The sequence below is a fragment of the Protopterus annectens genome, chromosome 2.part2, assembly GCF_019279795.1.
Source record: "Protopterus annectens isolate FY-2018-M chromosome 2.part2, PAN1.0, whole genome shotgun sequence".
NCBI classification, from domain to species: Eukaryota; Metazoa; Chordata; order Ceratodontiformes; family Protopteridae; genus Protopterus; species Protopterus annectens.
Window position 1 is genome coordinate 664,412,663 of NC_056730.1, and position 12,079 is coordinate 664,424,741.

Sequence of the window (12,079 nt, forward strand, 5' to 3'; positions counted from 1 at the left end):
AGAAGTACAGATAACTCCCAGCAATGAAAGGGGGATGGTGGGAGGGTAACCTGGACTGCAACAGTGAATACACTTGAACATCTACATTTATGGTAGGTACACAACTGTACTATGTTCATCATGTTTCACTGTTGCAGTCATTACACTTGGGTTGAATCCCAAAGCTGAGTTTGCGTGGCTGGGCCTAAATAGAATTAGGAGTGGCTATGAGGTCCTGCAGGAACTGCAGTGGCAAAGCCTGCTCTGGATTTTGAGTAAAGAGGTAAGTGGTAGTGCTTTGTAAAAGTGTGCACTGAAGTCCAGGTTGCAGCCTCCAAAATGTCCTTGGTTGGTACTCCTCTGAGGAAGGCTGTTGAAGTGGCTGCTGGACTGGTAGAATGTGGCCTAATCCCCTTAGGCACTGATTTGCCATGTTGTGAATAGCAGAAATGAATGCAGTGGGCTATCCATTTTGAAATAGTCTGCTTTGAAATAATTTTTCCTTACGATTGTGCAGCATATGCCACTAAGAGTTGCTCAGTCTTTCTGAAAGCTTTAGTTTTGTCCAAGTAAAAACGCAGCTGTCTGTGTATGTCCAAAGAATGCAGAAGTCTCTCCGCCTTATTCTGTGGGTTTGGATAAAAGGTAGGCAAATGTATGGTTTGGTTAAGAGCCACACTGGACACTACCGTAGGCATAAATGTTGGGTTTGTCCTTAGAGAAACCCTGTCTGGATGGAAAATAATAAAAGGTTCCACAGCCATTAGTATCTGTAACTCTGAGACTCTTCTTGCTGAAGTTATTGCTAGGCAAAGAGCTGTTTTCCATGATAAGTATTTTATCTCAGCTGTATTGGCTGGCTCAAAAGAAGGCAGTGTGAGTTTTTCCAAGACAAAATTGAGGTCCCATGCAGGTATTGGAGCTCTCCTTGGAGGTCTTATGTTTTTGGCCCACTCTGAGATACTGCCTTAGCAGTGGATGAGAAAAAATAAGTGGGTCCGTATTGTAATGAGCTGAAATGGCAGAGGCATGGATCTTAATTGATGAGAAGGATAAGCCTTTGTCCAGCATCTCAGTTAGGTATTGTAAAATCTGAGGAATATTTGGTATAAGCGTGTCAATTCCTTGTGCCTGGTTCCAAGCACAGAATCTCTTCCATTTTTCTGCATAAGATTTTCTGGTGCTGGGCCTCCTGGCCTCCAAAATAACACCCATAACTGCTTTAGAGAGAGGTGTGTTCTGAATGGTTACATTATCTGCCATGCAGCCAGATTTAGGGTTCTGAGTTGGCTGTGCAGGATCTGATTGTTTTGTTGGGCCAGCAAATGAGGAATTTGAGGTAATGTCCAGGCTGGGCCTTGAGACAAGCTCTTTAGGATTGGGTACCAGTGCTGGCGTGGCCAGTCTGGGGCAATCAGGATCATTTATGGCTTCTCTTGTCTGACCTTTAGGAGTACGTTGGGGAGGAGAGGAAGAGGAGGGAAGGCATATACTGTAAGGGCTTTCCAGCTGAATGAAAGGGCGTCCACTTTCCATGCTTGTTTGTGATAAGTCCAAGTTCAGAATCTCTGTAGCTGGCAGTTGTAAGGGGAGGCAAATAGATCTATGTCTGGGCATCCCCATTTCCCTGTTATCATGCTGAAGATTTGTGGATCTAGCTTCCACTCATGAGGATCCATGAGGTTTCTGCTTAGTTCGTCTGCCAAAGTATTTGTCTTTCCTGGCAGGAATTGTGCTTGCAGGTGTACTTGATAAGTCAATGCTGTATTCCACAAAGTCATGGCTTGTCTGCAGAGGGGGTAGGAATGTGTGCCTCCTTGCTTGTTTATGTACCACATGACTGTAGTATTCTCCGTCTTTATCAGCAGTTGTCCTGGATGAAGTAGGTCCTTGAAGGCTATCAGGGCATTCTGTACAGCTAGCATCTCTTTTTGATTGATATGAAGATGCATTTGGCTTGTGGGTCATGTGCCCTGAATACATTTTCCTGCCATGTGTGCCTCCCAGGCATAATCTGATGCATCTGTTTTTAGTGTCTGCCTGGCTGTGGGTAAAGTGAATGGCTATCCCTTGTTGTGGTGACAGGCTTGTGACCACCATCAAAACTCATGTTGCAGGCAGGGAATAAGAGTAATTAATGTTTCCAGGCTGTGGCAATGTTGAGTTCAAACACTTTTTAGATACCATTGTAGTTTCCTCATATGCAGTCTTGCATACGGAATTAGTAGACTGCAGGATGCCATGTAGACCAGAGCCTACAGAATTTTTCTTGCAGATAACTGGGTCTTTGTTGCCATGCTTTCGAAGTAAGAAGTCTGTTGTCTTTGTTTGTCTGGCCTGAGATAGGCCATCTGGGCAATTGTATTTAAGCTTGCACCCAGGAATATTATCTCTTGAGAGGGTACTAGTTTTGATTTCTATTCATTTACTGTGTACCCTAGGCAAATTAGTAGTCTTTTTACAAACGCCAGATGCTTTAGTAGAATGTCTTTGGTCTCTGCTTGAATAAGGCAGTCGTCCAAGTAGGGATATATTTGAATTCCTCTTTGTCTGCAAAATGCAGTTACTGGTGCCAGGCATTTTGTGAAGATCCTGGGCGCAGTAGATAAGCCAAAGGGCAGTGCAGATAATTGGTAGTGCATTGAGCCAGCTATGAATCTGAGGTATCTTCTGCAAGATTGTCTGATTGGGACATGCAGGTATGCCTCTTTGAGGTCCAGAGTTACAAGCCAAGCCTTCTTGCCCAGCATGGGCAGAAGCTGCTGCAGAGTCAACATTTTGAATTTTGAAACGTCCAGAAAAGTATTTAGAATAGACAGGTCCAGAATTGGTCTCCAGGCTTTGTCCTTTCTTGGTACTAAGAAAAGTCTTGAGTAAAATCCTTGTCCCTGCTCTTGTTGTGGCACTGGCTGAATAGCCCTCATGTCCATGAGAGATGAAACTTGTTTTTGTGCCTCTGCCCATTGATTGTGTGGCAGGTCTGGCATACCTTTTGCCTTTGGAAGGGTGTGAAAGTGGAACATGTAGCCCTGAGAGACTATATTTAAGACCCATTTGTCCTGGGTGATCATGTGCCAATTTTGTGAAAAAAGTGCTAGCTTTCCCCCTAAGGGTGCTGCCAAAAGATAAGTGCTTGGCATTGGCAGAGGGAAGTCATTGGGACTGTTTCCTATAAGGCTGTGATTTGTGTTCTTCGCTTTTGGAGGTAGAAGCACCCCATTGTTTGGGCCTGTATGAACTCTGGGGCTGTTGTCTGCCTCTAGGGTATCTGTATCTGCATCTTTGTGGCCTGTCTGACACTGGAAAGGACCAATTCTTAGAAGGCTAGTTCCTGCTAAATCTGGGTGGCGATACCTGTAAGAAATCCTTTACTGTCTGCATAGATTTAGCTTTATCCTCCATTTTCTTCAACACCTCTTCTGCCTTAACACCAAACAAAGTATCATGCTGTAATGGAGCACCCAATAATTTTGCTTTAACATGGTCGGGCAGATTCTGTTCCTTTAACCAAGCATGCCTTCTAATGACAGAACCTGTAACTGCAGCCCTGCAAGAGGCCTCCAGTGAATCAAAACCACATTGCAAAGTATGCTTTCCCACTTGTTCAGCTGCATGCAATAAATCCTGCATTTCCTTGTTCTCAGAACATTCAGAATTTGTCAACATTTTCTGTTTTAGCAGTGACATTAAGTAAGACATCAATATTGCTGATATTTAAGCATATGAAACTGACAATTTAAAGCCCTTACAGACAAGGTAGCAGAAGTGTAAAATTTTTTCCCCCATCTGTCCACTGCCCTTGAATCCCTATCTGAGTTGACAGTTTTTTTTGCAGTAGAGGCCTTGACCCCTTTGGGACCCTGAGATATAGTTTCTGGGTCAGCAGCAGGGTTTTTATATAGAAATTTATGAGAATCTGGAACCCTGTAGTATCTGTCTGGCTTAACAGGTGCAGGAGGTAAAGAGTCGGGAGACAGACCGGACTCTGAAAATACATCATCTACAATGTCTAGAACATGTGGAATAGCAAGAGGTCTGTGCTGAGGTAGTAGAAGAAAGTCTCTGAGCCTTTTCTTAGATTCTGAGTAATCTTGGCTCTCCCAGTGGAAATGCTCCCTCATGGTATGCAGGGTTTCCCCAAAGGAATAATCCTCAGAAGGAGAAACTGAAGGAATAGATTCTTCAGCATCAGAATCCTCATAGGGAGAAATAGAATATCCCTGTTCTGAAGAGGAATCAGAGGAAATGGAAACCTGATCAGAGGAATCATATTCAGTGTCTTGCCTAGGCCTCTTATCAGGAGGGGGATGGAAACCCCTGATCAAAGTAATTAGGTCTTCGGCCATTTTGAGCATCAGTTTCTTAGGCATGGAAGTCTGTCCTGGAGAATGCTGTACATGTTTCCTTGCCTTTAAAGCTGTTTTAGTCTTTGTCTTGGATGCTGAAGTTGGCTTGATATAAAGCTGTGTAGGTCTGAAAACACCCTCAGAAGCTGATGCCTGCTCAGCGGCTCCGGAACCATCTGAGGGATTAGTTTCCGAAGGCCCAATACCTTGAGTATTCAGAGGCCTAGTTGTCTCCACATGGGAGTCGGAGGTGTCCTGTGGCTCTGAGGTAGCGGGTGTCAGGGGCTGCGAAAGCACCTCACTGAGAACCGGCGACTGGCCTAGAAGAGGCTTTGTCGTTGGTTTTGGACCTTGGATGCCTGTCCTTTTCTTTTTCCTTGCGCTTTTTATGAACTCCGGTCATCGGCTGTTCCGACGGCATTATATAGTTAAACCTACGGCCAAAGTAATGAAATGCAAAATCGTACCGATGCTTAATAGTGCGTTGGTTAAATCTAGCACAAAACTGACAACTAGCAACGTCGTGGTCAGGGCCTAGGCAAGGAATACAGTAAGAATGAAAATCCTTATGAGGTATTTGCTTCCCACAAGAAATACAATTGTTAACTTTTTCTGACATCGGTCTGGAGCAAGAAAAAAGTTTCCCCAATGGGGTACTTAGCTTTATTGAAGACTTCAGATCTGAAATTCAATTTTGAAAATCTCAGGAGTCGGCCAACCGGCACTTGCGAACTACTTTTGCTACGGGCACCTCGTGTCAAGAAAGACTGAAGAAAATGGCGTCAGCTGCATCTTTTATACCCCTGGCGCACTGACGTCAGGGAAGAGGCGACAGCAACCGACGCCGGATCAGGACTTTGGAATTCAGGCCGACTACGGGTAGCCTGCCAGCAGGATAACCCAAGTGTAATGACTGCAACAGTGAAACACGATGAACATCATTGCACTTATGAACAGTTCCTTTCCTGATAATAGGTCACTAATCTGATGAGAAGTTTTGCAGTTGATACCTACATAGCTAATTTTTTTAGCCTGTATCTACTCTTCCTTTTAGTCAAAGTATTTCACAGAACTTTTTCTTTGAAGAGATTTGTTTTTTCTGAAAAGTGTTTCAGGTACACATCAGATTTATGTGTGTGTGTAGTTGCTTTTAAATGTGCTTTACTTTGTGAAGCAAGGTGATGTTTTTCTCAGCTGACACATGCTTCCATACTTAACACTTACTAATGTGCCATTCATCCTTTTCATGAAATTCTTATTATTCCAGTTACAGCCATCCAAGAAATGAATGTTATTGTCCCCATAATGTGGATACAGAGAATGAGAGCAACACAGCTGACATGTAAATAAATATTATGGCTTCTGCAATCAGCGCAAGGGGAGTATAGATGCTGAGGTTCTCCATAGTCAGCACAGAGTGTTTACAGATGACAAAAGCAGCATGGCTATCCTGGGAATAGGCATTACAGTCTCTCAGATTCAGAATAAAGTGGATATCGACAGTGAGTTCACCTGCAGTTTGGGAAAGATGGCTACAGACAGCAACAGCAAAATAACCTTCCTCGAAACTGTTATGGTACTCCACAATGTTTATGTATAAAGTAAGAAGTATACAGCTGACATGGAAACAAACATTACAGCCCCTATAATCAGAACAATATAGATATGGTCAGTGAGAATGTCCACAGTCAGGACAGGGTAGATATGGACAGTAAGGATGTCTACAATCAAAACAAGGTGGATATGGACAGCAAGGATGTCCATAATCAGGACAAGGTGGATATGGACAGTAAGAATAATATAAACATGCTCGACACAGATGCTAATGTCTTCAATAATCACCAAAAACTGCACAGTGAGAGTAGGATAATCTTTCTAGAAACAAATGTTATTGCACTCCCATAATGAACAGAATGTGGATACAAACAGTGAGGGTAGGACTACCTTCCTGCAAACAAATGCTATCATCCTCCAGTCTCAGCACAAGGTGGATAAGGACAGTGAGGGTAGGACAGCCTTTTTGGAAATGAATGCTATTGTCCTCTATAGACTGCACAAGATGGATAAGGACAGTGAGGGTAGGACAGTCTTTTTGGAAATGAATGCTGTTGTCCTCCATAATCAGCACAAGGTAGATAAGGACAGTGAGAGTGAGACATCCTTCTTAGAAACAAATGCCATTGTCCTGCATAATCATCATAACATGGATAAAGACACTGAGAACAGCACAACTATTCCAAAAACTATTATGGCTCCCACAGACAGCAGAATATGAATACAGACAATAAGGGTAACAAGGATGCTATAGAAACTAGGGCTATGATCCCTCAGATTCAGCACAAGGTAGACATGGACCAAAAATAAAAGTGCAGTCTTTTTACTGATTTGTGTTTTGGCCAGTCTGCAGTGTTGAGCGCATGATGATATGGTGATTCTTGAATAACAACATGCCCTGTGACCTAACAGCACGTGACATTCCCTAGGGCTCCTGACTTAAACATGGTGCACCAAGTTTGCAGACTGACTACCAAACCTTCCGCTTAACTTTTCTGTGCAAGTTATGTGACTAATAAACCATAGGACAGGATTCATAAAGCTTAGCACACACACACACTCTATATTAGCTTGGTACACACTACCTCTGGCTTCATTTTTGTTTTCATAAAGGTTGCTCCTTACTGTGTAAGTTTGGTATATATTTTGTCTGGCACACTGTGTTGTAGCCCTGGTCTAGCAGTGTAAATCTAATAAACAGAAGAGATTTAGTGATGTGATAATGGAACTCACAGCAAGATTCAGAGATGTCTTCCATACTGTGATCCAAGCACAATATGGAGAACATCTCATACAATGTTCACAAACAGAGTCAGTCCTTTTATTATTGTGCCATCAGTGCAGTTCCCCTACAATTAACTGAAGTGCAAAGAAGATACACACCAATTATCAGCAACAACTCAGCAGCACTAATTACATCAAACTTAACCACCAAATAAGTACAGCTACCTATTAAGCCATGGAAACTAACAGTTGTGCAGGGGCACTCCTGTATGTAGGAATTCACATCTATACCCAACTAAACTTATTCTAACTCCGGTATTATGCCAGCTCGGAGAGTGAGCAAAACCCAAGTTTAATGTGTCTTTCAGCTTTGCTACATCTCCTCTATGGGGTGATCTTACACTAAGAACAACTAACAACTAGTGTATAATATTCAACTAGTACATTAAGTATGCACCCCATATACGTAAATAGTAAATAAAAGTGCTGGACTTAAGATATAGGTGAAGCAAAAATCCTTTTCATTTAATATAATTATATCTTACATGAATTCTAATTAAAAGCGGCACAAAGATTCTGTCAATTTTGTGTTCTAATCCAAAAAATGTAGACTTCTTATAACTTTTAATGAATAGCTTTCCATGGATTTCCATTGCATGTTCAAGGATCATAAATGTGATTCTCAGAACTATGAAAATTCAAGTGATTATGAAATATATACTAACTCTGAAACTGTTGTATTTCAGAATATATTCTCTCTAATGAGATACAAAGATCTCAGAGTGTATATGTATCAGAAACGGGAGTTTGGGTGTGTGCAGTCCCACATCATGGAGTGCAGAGGAGTTGTCTCCGTACAAAAAACTCTTTAAATGTGCTATATACGCTTTCAAATTTTACTGTTACTTCTGTTAAATTGCAGTTACGTTTTTGTAGTTTTGGAACTCGCATTATTGAATTTTGAACTTCTGATCGAGAGTAAATTTCCATACATTGGAAACCGTAAGAGTTGAACTCGTATTAGTAGCCCTTATTCAGCCAGACTTAAGCTTTCATGATTGAAAGTGATTCTTTCCTGGATAGATGTTTTTTCAAGCTATTTCAGATGTATGAAAACATGACTATTTGCCTAATCCACAGTATAAACACTATCAGACTGTATAAGTTACTGTAAGATCAACAGTAAAGTTATATGTTAGAAATGCTGCCCAACACTACCAACAGTGAAAATAAGCAACATTTTTAGAGATGATTGTTGAATATTTTTGTGCCTATTCTGGTAAGAGATGTAACCATTACACTTGGTGCAGTAGTTTAAAAACAATTAATATAGTAAGAACAGAAACACTGTTGTGTTTGAACCAGAATGAAAAGGACATGTAGCCAGAACAGGAGATAAGTAAGTCTACAGATGAACAGTTGAGTATACAGGACATGACAAAGTGCAAACAAAAATAGCAAAGACCCACCCTTCACAAAGAAATAACTTTGTTATTATGCAAGGTATTATAAAACACATTTATGTCTTATAATAATAAATAAAACATACATTTTTTTTAAATACTCTCCACCAGAACCCTATTCTCAAGTTCCAGCTCATAATCCATCTGGAGCAAGATTTTAACATTGTTGTTTTTAATATTATCAGAGAAAGACTGCATACCAGTTTATATATCAGTAATAGAAAGATCTATGTGAAACCGCATATGAAAATACTTTCTGTTAGGCAGACATATAATGAATCATAAACTCTTGCCAGGAGTTAACAGCAATCTTAAGACACAAGAAAACTTTATTCAGTGATGATGTAGTCCAGTAGGATCCTTTCTCAGGTCCATATGCTGCCTGGATACAGTCATAATATAACTTTTTTCATACCATCAAGTCTTGCTGTCGCTAAGCCTCTGATGCTAAGAGAAACCACACAAACCAGCATATGTCACAAAGAACATTCATATCAGTCATGGTGTACATACCAAAGTTAGAGAGGCATCATTTAGCCCATTTAATTCTAAAGGGCATGTCTAGTCACTCCAGGGAAATCACTGTATCATTTTATACACCACTGATATGACCAGATACTGAATGCAGTACTGCAATTTGTAGCTTTCAAACAAGCCACATGAAAGAATTTGAAAATACGATTACATTTTAGAAAAAAAAATCAAAAAGATTGATAACCTTCAACTATTTGAAAGGCTTCAAGAACTGCCATTGTAATCTCTTTATTGTAGATTATTTGGAGGTGACCTGTGCCTGCCATTTGGTCTATAACGAACTGGCTATTAAAGTTCTCATTGAAAGTTTATGCGTGGAACACATAGCTGAAGGAATAACACTAGATCAGGGAACCTTATGCTAAAAATAAATATGTGCAATACAAAAAGTGTCAGGTACATTTGCACAATGTCTACCAGGATTACAGAATACACTTTCTATTACTATCAGAAGTGATTCATTAACTTCCTTCAAAAATAACCATATACATTTTGGAATTGGATGACAAGGTTTAAATCCATCAGATTTAAATACCTGTGTGTAGGCCGGTTGGCAGCAAATCACTGGTTATAAACTGGATAGCACTGGATTACTGGGCATAAGCTGGTCAGTACTGAATGACTAGGTATAGACCAGTCAGCATAAGGTGATGAAGACTTGTTGGCAATGGATGACTGCAATTAAGTCAGATGATGAGTGTATATTGGTCAGCATCTGATGAGTGGGGGTAGATCAGTGGGCATCAGATGATTGAACAGAGGCTTTGGTGGCATTAGATGGCTGGGCATAAGTCAGTTGGCATCAGATGATTGGACAGACGCTTTGCTGGCAGTAGATGATTGGGTGTAGGTCAGTAAGCATCAGATGACCAGATAGAGGCTTTGTTGGCATTAGATGACTGGGTGTTGGTCAGTAAGCATCAGATGACTGGATAGAGACTTTGTTGGTATTAGATGATTGGTTGTAGGTCAGTAATCATCAAATGACTGGATACAGGCTGTGTTAGTATTAGATGACTGGGTGTAAGCTGGTTGGTATTGGATGACTGGGGGTAGACTAGTCACTCTCAGATGATTGATGTGAATTCTGTTAGTCCTGGGATTTCTGTGATCTCTTGCAGCATCATAAGGATAAGTGACAGTATGAAGATGTGTTTTGTCCGGCATATGTATACGTGCCTCTGCTTGGTAATGAGTTCTCAGTTAACCACATATTTACACCTAAGTAGAACATAAGAGCAACGCTGTTGTAATGACCTTGCATACGATGTTTAGTCATATACATTTTTAAGTAGACATACTTAAAGTTTCTTTCCACTCTTTTTGAGCAACTAGTGGTCTCCTCTCATATCAAGATAGGCCACACAAGCAGGCCCTGGTGTAAATCTGTGTCTACCGAGCCAGTCATCAAGACTAGCCTTAAAAGTAGTCAAAGTAGTGCTCTGCTTGACCTGTAGTGGTAACGTATTCCATTGCCTGAGAATAAATTGATTTAGGAACCTATCCTTCTTGTGAGTCTCGTTTATTTGTTGGAGTAGACTTGGGGCTCCTAATGTAAGTGTTTAGAAAGTCACTGCTTTTGTGAAGAAATAAGAGAACAAATTGGATTGGGTCCATCATAGCTTGATAAGAGAGACAAGTCACTTTGAAGTACATGCCTGTCTACTGACTTAAAGGGGAGTTGTGCTCATTTACTGGGGTAATTAAAGGAGCAAAGGCCTTTAATTTACGTGATTAAGCAATATGCTTGGATTTGTACATAACAAAGGGGTACTGTATTCGATAATGTGTCTGATAAGGCAAGAATACAACAATATAACAACTTCATTGGATCATAAGATATTCCCCTGGAAGTTAGATGGGTGAAACAAAGGGATTTTCTGCCTATGGTATAACTATGATGACTGAATAAAACTGAGTTGTCCATATAAGTACCTATGTCTGTAACAACAATGCCTGTCTGAAGAGGAGTTCCATTTATAATGCATGAGATGGGAATAGCTTTTTTGCTGAGCACTTCTACACTGCACTTTTTGCATTTAACATGAAACCGTTTTAAGCTGATCAGGTATGTGCAGTTTCTAGCCCATGCTAGAGTTGTTTAGTAACAGTGGATAAGCACATAATAGTGTCCACCTTGAAGTCATCAGCAAAATTGGTCAACCACACTTCTGAGATGTTGGCTTAGATGTCTACAAAATAAATGCCAAACAGGAGAGGACCCAGCAATAATCCCTATGGTACTCAACTAGTTATAATTTTATGTTCTGAGAGGGTACCAGCTACTTTCTCCACTTGGGATTGGCTGGGTATTCAATATTCAAACCAAAAGACCATGTAGGGGTTTACGTTACTTGTGACTACTTTTGCAATAATACCAGGGTGGGGGATAGTGTCAGAAGTCATGGCCATATCAAGATAAGCAGAGTGATCTGAGTTACCACTATCCATAGCCTCTCTAATATTTTCAAAGAAGCTTAGTAGGTTTAGGAGAAAGGGCACACCCTTCATAAAACCAAACTGATTGTGGTCAAGAGCAGTTAAGTTGCCCATGTCTGCATAATTGAGTTTTGCTGTGATATGTTCCATAGCTTTGCATATATGATTAATGTGGCTGATGGGCCTATAACTACTTGGGTTACTAGACGGACCACCTTTGTGTAGGGGAGTCATGATGTCTGTTCTCCAGGCATCAGGCATAAGCCCTACAGATAGGCTGAGTTTGGATGTTGTATTAAAAAGGCTTGGAGAGTGCTTACTTTGTATTAATGACAATGTAGCCTGGCAAGGTATCTGGTCTCATAGAACTATTATTTTTTAGCCTTTGATGGAGATTCTACCACTTGCTCCAATGTGAATTCTGGAAAGACTATATTCTCAGGGATAGTAGGGCAATGTATGTGTGACGAGCCATCTTTACTGAGGGGCAGTAACTAAGGAGCCGCAGTCCTCACCACTGTCTCTGGTAAGGGAGTGTCA